The sequence below is a fragment of the Ursus americanus genome, chromosome 17 (genome assembly GCF_024610735.1).
Source record: "Ursus americanus isolate L20-20 chromosome 17, mUrsAme1.1.p, whole genome shotgun sequence".
Taxonomy (NCBI): Eukaryota; Metazoa; Chordata; class Mammalia; order Carnivora; family Ursidae; genus Ursus; species Ursus americanus.
In genome coordinates this window covers 44,686,488-44,700,541 of record NC_142143.1, presented here as the reverse complement: position 1 = coordinate 44,700,541, position 14,054 = coordinate 44,686,488, and the positions used below count along the sequence as shown (strand labels likewise).

The window sequence follows — 14,054 nt, the reverse complement described above, 5'->3', positions numbered from 1 at the left end:
AAACATCCTGTGGTCCCTCAATATTTCTATAAAGCTTGGTTTCCCGGTCACTCACCAATCCAGTCTCCCTCTTCTGTAGGCCGTTTTATCAAAGATGACCTTCTTAGAGTGTTGTGTCTACTCCCGACAGGGCTAGTCAGTGGGAATGTTTTCTCCTTTGAGCTGCGTGTTATAGGCCAATGAGTCTGCATTTACAGGTACATCAGATGATAAGATGTCACCGTGCCTGCCTGGAGCCCAGGGCCTAGCAAGCATTTTAGGATAGTGAGTGAAGGTTTGGGCTAATGAAAAAGTCTGCAGGATTTTTTTTTTTCTTTTTTGAGTGTGAAAATGACAGTTTGCTCTCATCCTGTACTTAAGCTACTGAATGTCTGAAACTAAATGCAGGACTTTCCATTCACTCCTATTAATTTCAACTTGGTTTTAGCACAAAGTTCTTATTTATTATCGCCAGTATTTCTATCATTCAATATATTAGCTTTTCTTTTCTTTTTTTTTTTTTTTAAGATTTTATTTATTTATTTGATGGAGATAGAGACAGCCAGCAAGAGAGGGAACACAAGCAGGGGGAGTGGGAGAGGAAGAAGCAGGCTCCTAGCGGAGGAGCCTGATGTGGGGCTCGATCCCATAACACCGGGATCACGCCCTGAGCCGAAGGCAGACGCTTAACCACTGTGCCACCCAGGCGCCCCAATATATTAGCTTTTCATTTCTCACTCCCAGCTTTGTGTCTTCCGGATATTTAACGAGCATGCCTTACTTCTTTTTAACTGTCATTTATAATGGAGTAGAAAAAGACAGGGCCAAGATGGGGGCTTTATTATAAGTAACTTGATATCATGTTATATACTGTCTATCCCATTCCAAAATTGTTTCCAATAGGTGGCAGGTCCTTTAAGGGCAGGCATGATGTCCTAGTCTTCTCGTATGTGCAACAGTGAAAAGCACTTACGAGTCCTAAGTGAATATCTGCCGTGTAGATTACCCAGGCCATGCTATTTTCATCTCATATGGAAGCAAATAAACTCTGGACTAAAAGAAGGAAAAAAGCATTACAGGATGCATTCACTGGAGTCTGGTTCAAATTCAGGGACTTGTCACCATCATCTCTGAAAATACTTAATAAATGTCTAATTCCATATATTGGTATCTAGAATACCTTGTGGATCTTTGTAAGAACTTAACATTTAGGATCACCATGCAGATTTTACAGAGTCTTTTTATTGGCTTCCACAGGAAAACAATACCCAAGAAGCTAATCCAGTTCCTGTATACAGAATTCAGTCACAGGACAGGTGAATAATGTCAGATTATTCAGAACCCTCAGGAGAGCCCTGTAGTAATTCAACCCCAGGACAGCTCTGACTGGGTCCCTCGGTACTTTTCAGGTCAGACCGGGCTCCATGGACTTGCTGAAGTCCAGATCCATATCACTGATGTAAAGTTGGTAACGCAAGCTGGTCTTTGAATGTAAGGAGCAGGAATGCTCTTTTTAGTAACTTTAAAACCACCATCCAACTCCCTTTTAAAGAACAGGCACTAAAATAATCTTTGACCTCCAATAGATCATAGTTTAAATTCAACCTAGGCTGATCTGAAAAGATTTCCATGCTGATCTGGGTGATGCTTCAGTGGAGAAGGCCTATGGGGCCCGAAATAGTCGGACCATCACGAGCCAGGCAGTACGCACCACCATCACTCAATACATGTATTAAAGCATTGTCTCCCCTGGGGAATCCTTTATGTACAAAGCTGTTTCCCAGAGTTCCAGATTTCCCAGATCAAAGAGAAACAAAGTATGCTTATGCAATACCTTCTGCCGAGCGGCAATTAGTTTATGAAAAAAAGAGTGGGGAAAAAATACAGGGCAAGGGGACCCAGTCAGTTGTAAAAGTGATCACGGCTGTGAAAGGTCTGGAATGCCAAGGTGTCAGGTTCAGCACCAGTAGGGACCAAAGTGGGTTAAAATAGAAAAAGACGCCATACACTGCTGTCAAGACCAATCCCTCTTCCAACACTTACTAGTTGCTCTACCTTACTACAAAACCTTTGCAGCACTCCGTTTGCTCGTCTGCGAGATGATGGGTATCACGTTAATGGTGCCTACCCTAGAGTGCTGCTGTGAGAAAGGAGCGGGACCATCCACTTAAAACGCTCAGTACACAGCAGAGCACATACACGTCCCATACTGCCGGCCCCTCTCGCTGTTCTGCTCACTCTTCGGTGCTCTCTGGTGGAACAGGACTGCCTGGGAGCCTCGGGGATGGCCTTGGAGAACTAGGAACACACCTGGCAGAGGACACGATATTGCCCTGCTGGGGCAAGCCTAGATGGAAAGATCCAAATAGGTTTCTGCGTATTAAGCAGCCTAGAAGTCGGCTTCAGTGGAGGCAGGTGATGCCATGGAAAGAAGTGGGCTCGGAGTCTGACAGATTCAAGTTTGAATCCTTGCTTTTGAACCTACTTGCTATATGATTTTGGACAGATCATTTAATCCTTCCCAACTGGGGTTTCCTCACTTACAAAATGACATTAATGCCAAACCCCGTCATTGTGAGGATTAAATGAGTCAGGCCATATCAATGTCTAGACAAAGGCTCTTCAGAGAGTTTTTTTTTTTTTTTTTTTTTTTTTTAAGAATTTACTTATTTACTTTCCAGAGAGAGAGAACAAGCAGGGGTCAGTGGCAGGCAGAGGGAGAAGTGGGTTCTTTGCCAAGCAAGGGGCCCAATGTGGGACTCAGTCCCATGGTGACCTGAGCCAAAAGCAGACGCTCAACCAGCTGAGCCACCCAGGCCTCCCTCTTCCTCTTTGCAGAATTCTTAAAAGCCTAAGGTGCTGCAGTGGTCCCTGAGGCTATGGCAGGGTGGAAGAGGTTGGGTTTTAGGACTAGCTCCTAATCCTAGTTTTGACCAGGGCAGTTGTGCCTTTTATTTTATTTTATTTTATTTTTTAAGATTTATTTACTTATTTTTTGAAAGAGAGAGAGAGAGAGAACGTGCATGAGCACAGGGTGGGGGAGGGGCAGAGGGAGAGAGAGAATCTCAAGCAGACTCCCCGCAGAGCGCAGACCCTGACTCAGGACCGCTCTGAGATCATGACCCCAGGTGAAATCAAGAGTCGGATGCCCAGCTGACTGAGCCACCCAGGCGCCCCTATTTTATTTACTTTTCAATTGGTTTTTCCATGTTGGTGTTCTATGGAAGATTTTGTCTTCCCATTATTTTGTTTCCTGTTGTTCGCAAAAAAGTTTGAAAACCACTGGCTTGGCAAACGGTAGTTACCTAGTAAGGTTTCAAGTTTTGCAAGTTGTTTTTAAAGATTTTTTACTTTTACTTTTTTTTATTTAGAGAGAGAGAGCGCCTGCATGTGAGCAGAGAAAAGCAGAGGGAGAAGGAGAGAGAATCTTAAGCAGCCTCCATACTTGGCGTGGAGCTGGACGCCGGGCTCCATCTCACCACCCTGAGATCATGACCTGAGCCAAAATCAACTCAGACGCTTAACCGACTGAGCCGTCCAGGAGCTCCAAGTTTTGCAAGATTGAAATGAGAGAATCCACAAAACACTTAGCACAGTGACTGTTATTTAGTGAGTACTAAATATATACTACATTCTTTTTTTCTTATTCTTTTGGTAAAGCTAACACTATGCCTCGGATGCGCATACATGTGATTTGTTTGGGACAGTCCTGGTTCACTCCTGTTGTTGTCCTGTAACTATTAATAGAACCACCTTCACTTACAGAAAGTGCCTTGCTTTGGATGGTAAGTTTTTGTTCACCCTAATTATGCCCTGTGCTGTGCCATGGAAGATAGTCATTCCTTTCACTACAAAAGTGGTGTTGGCTACAGGGCTCTGATTTCTCGGTGGTCACAGAATATGAACACAGTACTTGGCGAGGCCAGAGAGGATTCAGATAGACCGCCCTTCCAGAAATGTCAGATATCTCCTATCCCATTAGCCCGACCAAACACAAAAACCAGTCTTCTGTCTCCCTGCCGGGAAGCACGTAGCTGTATCAGCTGGGGGTAGCCTCAGGTTAGAAGGAAAAGAAATGTAGTTTTTTCCTTTTGCTACTTGGGAGGGTGTGTTGAAAAAAGCCCTCCAGATGCCCAGGAGAGAGATTTGGTTTTTAACATGTTAAAACTGTGACCTTTTGTGACTATTAACTCACACGTACAGAGAGCAACAGCCTTTCCTGCTTCCCCGCCCAGCGTGTATCCGGTCTAATCAGTAGACAGAAGAAATTCTACAGCGGTGACTCACTTCTGGGCTAACAATGGAACTTACGCTCCTTGGCTTTTTATTATTTTTGAATCTGGAATTCTTTTGGTAAAGTTTGGTACAGTAAATTTAGAACAAAAGGTGTGGACATTAATGTGCCTCATGGGTAAAGCTTCGACAGCTTGGGCGTGAGTCAAGCCAGGCTAACGTCTGCTGCTGTCACTCAGGTGACTTGAACAAAGGTTTTCCCCAGGTCTTTATACAGATGTCATAGCAAGGAGGGAGAATTTACACATGAATGTTCTGACTCATTGTGACCAGGTATTCTGAACATAGACACTTTCCCTGGAATAGCTGTGTTCCAAAGTATTTGTAGGGGCATAAAAGCCAGCACACATGTAATGATAATCTAATCATAATTCAATACTCTAGCATATTTTGAATTTCATTTTTTCCCCTGAAAATTAACCAATTTTCTTCTGAACACCCAGGTTAACACTCAATTAACTCCAAGCTGAGAAGAAGGAAAAGGTTGTCCTGGCAACCACTTGGGAGATTCATTTGGCATAATCTGTTTTATAAGAGGACCTCTTGTAATGGTCTCAGGAACTGTGATGTCAAGTAAATAAGTCCATACCAATTTCTGGGGCTTTATTTTTAAGTTTCCTTAAAGGAAGTAAACCAAAATGTTTAATTTCTGATCTTCAAAGGAGATCTTTGAAATTCACCAATTAAGGGGATCTTTGCAATGAGCTGGGAATGCAGAGAGACATGGATAAATGTAAGGGTAGGGTTGATAAAGATTATCTGAACAGGTGGAAATTTTAGCTTTGGAATTCTTTTAAACAAGTTTTGGAAACAAAGAATACTTTGGGGACACACATTAGCCTAGAAAACTGATGGCTTACATATACCTCCTCTTGGATTGTTATAGTTAAAAAAAAAGAGAGAGAAAAATCATCACACTGGAGTGATTAATCAAAACATTTAAACAATGGTATGACGCACACTGGAAGCATTTTTCTATCCTGTCTGGGAAGCCACAAGCAAGGTCTTTGGATGTCATTCCAATGTAGGCCTCCAAGGTAAGGATATACAAAGACAACAGCAGATTTCACCAGTGATTCTCTAAAAGAAGGATTAGACAGATTGTTTCCTGTTTCTGGGGAAGGGGGGGGAAAAAAAGGAAAGAAAAAGGCCTTGGAACTGCATAGTATTTTATGTGCTTCACTTCCCAAATTCTGTTTTCAAGTTCTTCCAGTGTCCAAAGGTGCCCAACGAGATTAAAAGAAATATGATGGGAAGAAGTTGTCCGAGGTCAACCCCCCATGGAACGCATTCTTTTCATCCCTGCCTAGATGTCTTCTGATGGCCACATATTGTTCTTTAGTCATTCTCTGTGTGCGTGGAAGGCATTTTTTTGAGTTTTCTGGGTCATTTTATTATGATGGAATATTATTATTTTTCAAAGGGACAGGTGTGTCTTTCATATTCAGTGTATAAATGACTTTCTGTCACTATCTCTTACTGCAAAACGCTAGCACACAGAAGCCGAAACGAATCTTTTGTAGCAGGAGCTAAGTATGGTCAAAGCTGGTTGGTTTAGCTTTAACAGCGACAAGAGTTATCAGGTAGATGGTATATTCAGAACAATGTGGTGATATTTAAGTTTAGAAGGCTTAAGGGGCTCCCGGGTGGTGCAGTTGGTTAAGTATCCAATTCTTGGTTTCAGCTCAGGTCGTGATCTCAGGGTGGTGAGATCGAGCCCCCTAGCCGGGCTCTGCGCTCAGTGCAGAGTCTGCTTGAGACTCTCTCTCCCTCTCCTTCTGCCCTCCCTGCTGTGCGCACGATCTCTCTCTCTCTCTCTCTCTCAAATAAATGAATTAATTAAAAAAAAAAAGATTAGAAGATTTAAGCCAGGTATGGAAGGTCTCAGTAATAAAACATGATTACACTGGGTTCAGCTTAGCGACAATGTTATGGGTCCTTTTTTTCCCCCACCATAATTCTTTTTTTTTTTTAAAAAGATTTTATTTATTTATTTGACAGAGAGAGAGACAGCCAGGGAGAGAGGGAGCACAAGCAGGGGGAGTGGGAGAGGAAGAAGCAGGCTCATAGCGGAGGAGCCTGATGTGGGGCTCGATCCCACAACGCCAGGATCACACCCTGAGCCGAAGGCAGACGCTTGACGACTGAGCCACCCAGGCACCACTCCCACCATAATTCTTGAAAATTGTTGACCTATGTACGTGTGGTAACCCACCATTAATAGGAAAACATGAGTGAACAAAACATCCCTTTTTGTCATGCCGGCCAATAGAAAGTTCATTGTATTTATCATATTCAGATATTAATAATAATCTAAGCTGAAACCATCAGAGATAAACAATTTTCCCTGGTTTATACAGCAACCAGTTCAGGGTCATTGGCAAAGGCAGAACTAGGATGCGAACTTCCTCTCAAACTGTATGTAACCCAATGCAGTCTCCCACTCCAGAAAACAACAGCGTTTGGGGAACCAAACAAATTCAGAATTTAGCCAATCTAATTAGAGCAAAACTGGAAGTTCAGTTCAGAATGTCTAAAAAAAGCCCCAAACAGACAGTCAAAATTCGTTATGTGACTTTGGATACATCATTCACTCCTTTCAGGTCTTGGATTCCCCCTGAAGAATGAGAGACTTGTACAGTGTTCGACCAGATTTCTTTTAAACCATCCCTTTCCTCGTAGGTGTTTGGCAAATGTTTTGATTGTCTGTTTTTGCCATTCCATTGTTCTCTACAGAAATAAAGGTTCAAAGACTCAAAGAACACAATAGCTGAGAGCGAGGTTAGCGAGTCAGATGATCACTTCCCAATCACTGAATCCCAAGATGGAAAAGGCACCTTATTGGAAGGGTCCCTGAATCCCTTGTGCTCCTGTCATTAACAGTAGACCAAATAAACACACATACACATGCGTCACTAATTTGCAAATGCATGTAGGTGATGTTTTGATTCACAGAATGAAAGTTAATTTATAAGCATTAAGGGTTTCAAAATACAGTTATCAAGTTGAAGTCCATAAAATATTTTACTCTTAAAAAAGGGCTCCTTATACCAGGAGAGGTTGGGGTACACTGATAATGTCCCATCTCTCCTTTTACATATGTAGACAGTAAGGCCTAGAATGGGGTCCCACATGGAATTAAGGCACAGCCAGGACTAGCAGCAAGCTTTCTGACCCCTGGGCCAGCGACCTTCGGCACCTCATACTCTAGTGGCTGCCCGCTTCCTAGTCCCACCAGCCAGTTGCTTGGTCCCAATTGCCTGATACGTACTTCATCCTTAATTAAAAATGAAAGCTATGGGAATGAAGGAATGATCCATTAATGCACTTCTAAATAAAACACTTGTGGGTGCCTTGCACTGAATTTGAACTCCTACTTGGAAAAAAAGAAATCCTAATTTAGTTCAAAATATGCTCAAAAGTACTATTAAAAAGAGAATCACAGACTCATGAATCTGCAGGGAGAACTGCAGCCTCTATTAATAGAAGTTGCCCTAAAGCCAATAAAAATAACATCTTGCCAGAGAATGAGGAATCCACCAAATGGCTTTGTCACTGTTGTTACAATGGAAACATCCATTCAGCATTAACACTTATCTCTAAACCAGACCATTTGAATTTATTGCTAAAATGCAGATTTGTGATCTGAGTACAAATTGTCTGCTTCTGTCATGTTGAATAATAATAATTGGGCATTATAATTTATTATTATTATTAGGAATCAGGTTTTTGATCCTGCTCAGTGCTCAAACTCTTGACTAATCAGTGGTGGGACAAGCCCATTTCAAGTACCTAAATCACTGGACTTTCTTCTTCTTTGCTCTTAGTCCTGCCCTGGACTTCTCAGAGGAGGCAAATATAATTGGTGGGGGGGGTAAACCATTAGGAAAAAAGAGGCACAGCGTGCAGCCTTGGATCACTAGTGGGTAGAGGTCATTGTTCAAGAGAGTATGAAAGGATAGGAAAAAGCCTGTGGAGCTTGTACTCTGCAGCATACAAAGTATCAGCTCCTTGATATATTGGCTCTGTCTTTTGTAGCCCTCATTATACTCAGCTGGGTGCTCCTTTTTAATGGTCCCCACCCACGCTCAAATCCCCATGCCGTCCCCAGTCTTCTCTCCACCACCAAACTTCTTGAAAGAACGGTTTATATTTATTATTTACAACTTCTTTTCCTCCCATTTAGAAAGGCTTTGAGAAAAGTTTGTATGGTCAAATAAATATGAAAGAGAGCTCAAGGGAGATTCAATGGATTTCTGTGTTGGGGGACTTCCCAGATTCCTTAATGTTTTAATACCTACTGTAAATATCCAAGTGGAGAGGGCGTCTGAGAAATAGAGTATATAGCTCAAATTTAATTGAGAGCCTATTTTGTTTTATTTATTTATTTTTGCCTGAATACAGTCGAAGAGGGTCTGGTATTTGGCAGGCTCTCACAGTTTAATTAATAATTAAACTGTGCCTTGAGAAACCCCGTCTGGAAAAGTCTGTTAAGGAATCCATCTTTCTATGCCGAGGTGCCTGATGCACGTATGGTAGTAAGCGTTTAGGAAATGTTTGTTGAATGAATGAATGAATGCCTGATTCGGGAGCACCGCTCTAAGCAGAGATCTTGGGTGCCTGCTTTACAGGACACAGGATGCAGGGATCAGGCCCATATACAAACACTCATCCTAAAAATATCCCACCTCAGGGTCAGCTTCATGGGCTTGTGACCTGCTGGGTCACACCAGCCCCCTCCCCCCGTGCTGAGAAGGACCTTTGCACTTGGGTTAATGCTCTACTGTCACGGTCTTGAAATATTTAATAATTTTTTTTTTAGCAGGGGCCCCACATTTCCATATTGCAGTGGGCCCTGGTAGCTGATCTTACCCAAGGAATCCCTTGTTAGAGTTCTTCTGTTTCCTCTCCACTCCCCTCACCTTCCCAGTGCCCACGGCTCTCTACCAGTCTTCACTGCAGGGCTTCAGGTGTGCCCAACTTCTGGGGCCCTCTCTTCAAGTCCCCTTCATCAAAATCCAAGTTCCGAATGTATTCCTAATGCATGGATTTATATTCACTTTAGCTACCCTACTCTAGCTGGAAGGGACAGATCACCCTGTTTAGATGAAAGGGTTAATAGCTGAGAAAGCATAAGGTGTCACCCTCACCTTCCATCTCCAGGTTCAATGAACTTTAAAAAAGAATGATTCTTTTCGTCAAGGATTGGCTCTCTAATAGCGGTATTTCAGACATTCACCACACACAGATATTTTAGGCATCCTCCATAGACAGATATTTTGGGATAAGGCAACTTTCCTATGTTCCTCAAATTATATTCTTAAGGCAACTGCTGACAGTATCACTCTATCTCTTCATGGAACAGCTCTCATTCATACTAGACGTTGTTTGAAAAATTATGGTGTCATTGCATTTATTTTTAACTGGCAAAGCATTAACAAAAAGATATGTTTTTGTCAAGCAGTTTTTCAATAAACATATTCGGAAAGACTGTTGACTTTCATCTGTAATGATCACAACTTTTGGGTTAGAAGTTGGAAGTCCTGGGTTCCAAAGAGATATATTTGGCCAGCTTTTTAGCTACATGATTTTGGACAAGTTCCTTGATGATCCTGAATTCTTTGTTTCCCACCAAGAAACACCTCTGTTCCTACTTTGGGGTTCATTTTCGGAGTTCAATGAAACTTATGAGACATGTGCTTTGAAGGCCGTGGTGGGGAGGCGATGATTATTAAATCAACTTCCAAGTGTCAATATTGGGTTCTGGAATGTCCGAAGACAGATCCAGGACTGAAGGCGAGGGTGGCCACAGAGACTCGGGCTGGGGACAAGGTCTGAAGAACTGATGAAGAAAGATAAGCTGCAAGAACAGAAAGGTGGGCGTTCAGATTTTCTGGGATCAGTTTTTCTTTTACTGGCATGAGCTTGAGGATGTGGTCAAAGGCAGCAATCACCTACAAACTGGCATTTTCATGATGAAATATGACAGGAAAAAAAAATTAGAAACTGAAGCAAGACGCAAGAAGCCTGGAGGAGAAAAAGTTGGACGAGGTGAAGGAAAGGAGGAACTTTTTCCATCTCGCTTTTCATAATAAGTAGGGGAGTGCACAGCGGAGGGAAGAGACAAAAAAAAAAAAAAAAAAAAAAGAAAAGTCTGTTTTGATCCTGTGAAGGCAGGCAGGCAAAGGAAAGACCTTTCAAGGAAGGTTTTAAAGAGAGGATCCACTTCATAAACAACAGAAGCAGCAGCTGCTCAGAAAGAATGTATGTAGAAGAGATGTTGATTAATGACTCAGTGAAAATGATTTCCAGACACATATTGGCAGTAATTCAAATCCATGGGGGGCAGGGAGCCTTTGGATCAGCAGAGAAGTGTTTGGGAGATATGTTTGGGAGATCCTATCAGGAATAAAAAGACAGGCCTTGTGGGGAGACCTTGGTGGTGATGGAAGGCCAAGGCTAAAACTTCTGACCGTTTGCTTTAGGAAGGAAGGAGCCGATAGAGGAGGCATTGTGATATGGTTTTAAAAATGTATTTGTGATTCCATTCAGAGCTAGAGGACAATTTGGTAGACTTGACAGGGGAATGTGACTGGGAAGGGGAAGCCAAGGTGGAGGTCAGGCCCCAAAAGCAGGTGGGGGAGACGGGAGATGGGGGGGAGGGTGAACAGGCAAGATTGAAGAATAACAAAAGCCAAAAAAGAAATGAGCAAACCAAACCCATTTTTTCCCCCGAGGTGTTGTTCTAAATAGTGTCAGAGAAGGTGTTGGAGGTCAACTCGGTTCAGAGTCAGCCTAGATCCATGGAGGGGTCTGACGTTCATAAGAGTTTCAGCACTAGCTAGAAGAGAGGAGGGTGCACGGGTATGGACTGGAGTCCTTGAGGGGCTAGGGGTTCCATGCAGGAGGCTTGTGTACGGAAACACAAAGCAGGAGAGATCAAGGTCACTGTGGGAACAGGTCCAGGCTGACTTGGTGCTGTCCTTTACCCTCTGACGCAAGCCCCACTTCTGGGTGAAGGGAGGACCCAAGTCTGGAGTGAAAAACTGGACCCTATTCCAGCTGGACAGACAGTCCTGGATGGAAGGACACTAAGACAGCAATTGTAAGAGAAGGAGAAGAGATCACTGGAGCTGTCTTGTGTACAGAAAGAAAATATTTTTGGAAGCAGTTACATGTGAGGTATGGAAAGGGAAGAAGTGGGAGAGGTAGAGAGCGTTAGAAACATAGGCTGAGTGTCTACTAAGTACATCATGGATGTAATCTCATCTCTCTACTGCCGCAGCCCTGTGAGGTATAAATAATAATATATATTGCTTCCAGTTTATAGATGCGTATTCAGGCTTCTTGCTAAATATACATTGATAATAACAGTGGCTAAACTTGACCTCATGTTTATTATGTGCCAGGAACTTTATAGGTTATCTCTTACTCCTTATAACAACAATAGCAAGAAGATACAAGTATGACTTCCATCTTCCATCTGAGAAAGCCCAGACATGGGGACGTCTTGCAACTTGCCTAAGGCCGCACAACCAGGAAATGGAAGCAGCCATGAGGCTCCCACAGGCGCTGTGTTTCTGGAGGCCAGCGGTGTAGCCACTCCATGAACAGCCGCTCTGTGAAGCCAGTCAAAATTGAGTGAAAAACAGAGGGAAGATACGCTGACAGAGACTGAGAAGCTACTACTTAAGAAAAGATAAATGATAGCCCAGCTGGGGAAAGGAAAACCTTATCGGGACAGAGGAATTTGAATGTTTAATTTTTAAAGATAGGAGAAACTTTATTGATAATTTTAATAACAATGAAGATAATAATAACAGTGCACATTTATTGAAGGTTGCCTGATCCTGTTCTAAGTGATATGTGTGAATGTGTGTGGGTATATATATGTATGCCACTGAATTTTTAGAACAATCCTTTGTCTATTATTGAAATCGCAGGACGTAGCACATAGTAGGTGCTCAATAAATATTTGTTGAATGAATCTTAAAAGGTAACTATCTACACTTTTCGGAGACTCTGGGCCACAGGGCTTAAGTCCAAGAGGCTCAGCTTCCATGGCCCTCTTGTTTTCTTACTTCACAGCATTTATCTCTGTCTGAAATTATCCTGTTTATTTCTTTCCTTTTTTATTATCTGTCTGTCTGTCTCTCTTTGCATCAGCATGTAAACGCTAGGACAGCCAAGCTTCACTCCTCTTGTTTAGTGCTGTACTTGTAGTATCTGGAACGATGCCCTGGGCATAGGAGAAAATTCATAAATATTTGCTGCATGAATGAAAGAAGAGAACCTAATATTTCAGCCTTTCAGAAAAACTCTTTTCCACACTAGCACACTGAATTGCAGAGCAGAGAGGCTGGCTGCCCATGTGCTGATACAGCATATCTTCTGTGTCTGTTTTCTCAGAGAGCATCTGTTTACTTTCTCTATCACTGACTCAACTGTTCACTTACCCAGATAGGCCTAGTTGTGGAGGAAGGGAGAAAAGTTTCTTGTTGGTTTTGTTTTCAACACAGATAAACACAGGTCATCACAAAGATGACAAACCATCTCTATACGAAAACAACTCTTCCACCCACACCCATTAGGATGGCTACCATTCAAAAACAGCAACAACAACAACAAAACAGAAAATAACAAGTGTTGGCACAGGTGAATAGAACTTGGAACCCTTGTGCTCTGTTGGTGGGAACGTAAACGGTGCAGCTACTGTGGAAAACAGCATGGCGGTTCCTCAAAAAATTAGAGATAAGAATTGCTATATGATCCAGCAATCTCATTTCTGGGTATATATCTAAAAGGATCTCGACCACTATTTGGACACCCACATTCATGGCAGCATTATTCACAACAGCCAAAAGGTAGAAGCAACAAAGTATCTATGGATGGATGAAGGGATAAACAAAATATGATCTATACCCAAGGGAATATTATTCAGCCTTAAAAAGCAGAGAAATTCTGACATATGACACAGCATGGATGAATCTTGAGGATATAAAAAAAAAAAAAAAATCCCAGGGGCTGGGGGCAGGAGGGAATAGGAGGCTGTTATTTAAAGGGAACAGAGTTTTGCCAGATGAAAAGAGTTCTGGAGATTGGCCACACAACACGCGAATATACTTACCACCACTAACCTGTATTGCTAAAAATGGCTAAGATGGTAAATTTTGTTATGTGTATCTTTTCACAATTAAAAAGAATAGACTGAAAGAAAAGGTGACTCTTGGTACTGTGACACATGCCTCATTTTAAACAATCAAGACCCTAAAATGAATGACTCAGTGAAGTCCAATGAAAATGCAGAGTAAATATAAAGGAAGAGGAGTGTAAGACAGAGAGGGAACAGCTACACCACAAATAACCTGTATTAGAGAGAAGGAGGGATTAAGCATAAGCTTTTGGTTTTGTACACTTTCTTTTTTTAAGATTTTATTTATTTGAGAGAGAGCTCTTGAGCATGTGTGCACGAGCTGGGGAGAGGGGCAGAGGAAGAAGGAGACTCCTTGTTGAGCAGGGAGCCTGACGTGGGACTCGATCCCAGGACCCCGAGATCACGACCTGAGCCAAAGGCAGACGCCTCACCGACTGAGCCACGCAGGCGCCTCTGGCTTTGCAGTCTTGATGGTCAGCGTTGCAAACAACACGTTCATCAATGGCTTTTTAAGGTAAGATATACCTACGCAGTTTCACACATCTCTATAGAGATTTAAGACTTTGGAGCCTGCGACGTTTACCAAGTCAGGCTGACTGGATCAGGCTGTGAGCCCTAATGCTGCTCT

The 14,054-nt window shown here is 42.5% G+C and overlaps 1 protein-coding gene across 1 annotated transcript in view; it reads right to left on the bottom strand.

Moving 5' to 3' along the window:
• PTPRR (protein tyrosine phosphatase receptor type R) overlaps positions 1 to 14,054 on the bottom strand; it is a 238,570-nt gene that overhangs the window by 3,562 nt on the left and 220,954 nt on the right. The gene's annotated exons all lie outside the window — the stretch shown is intronic.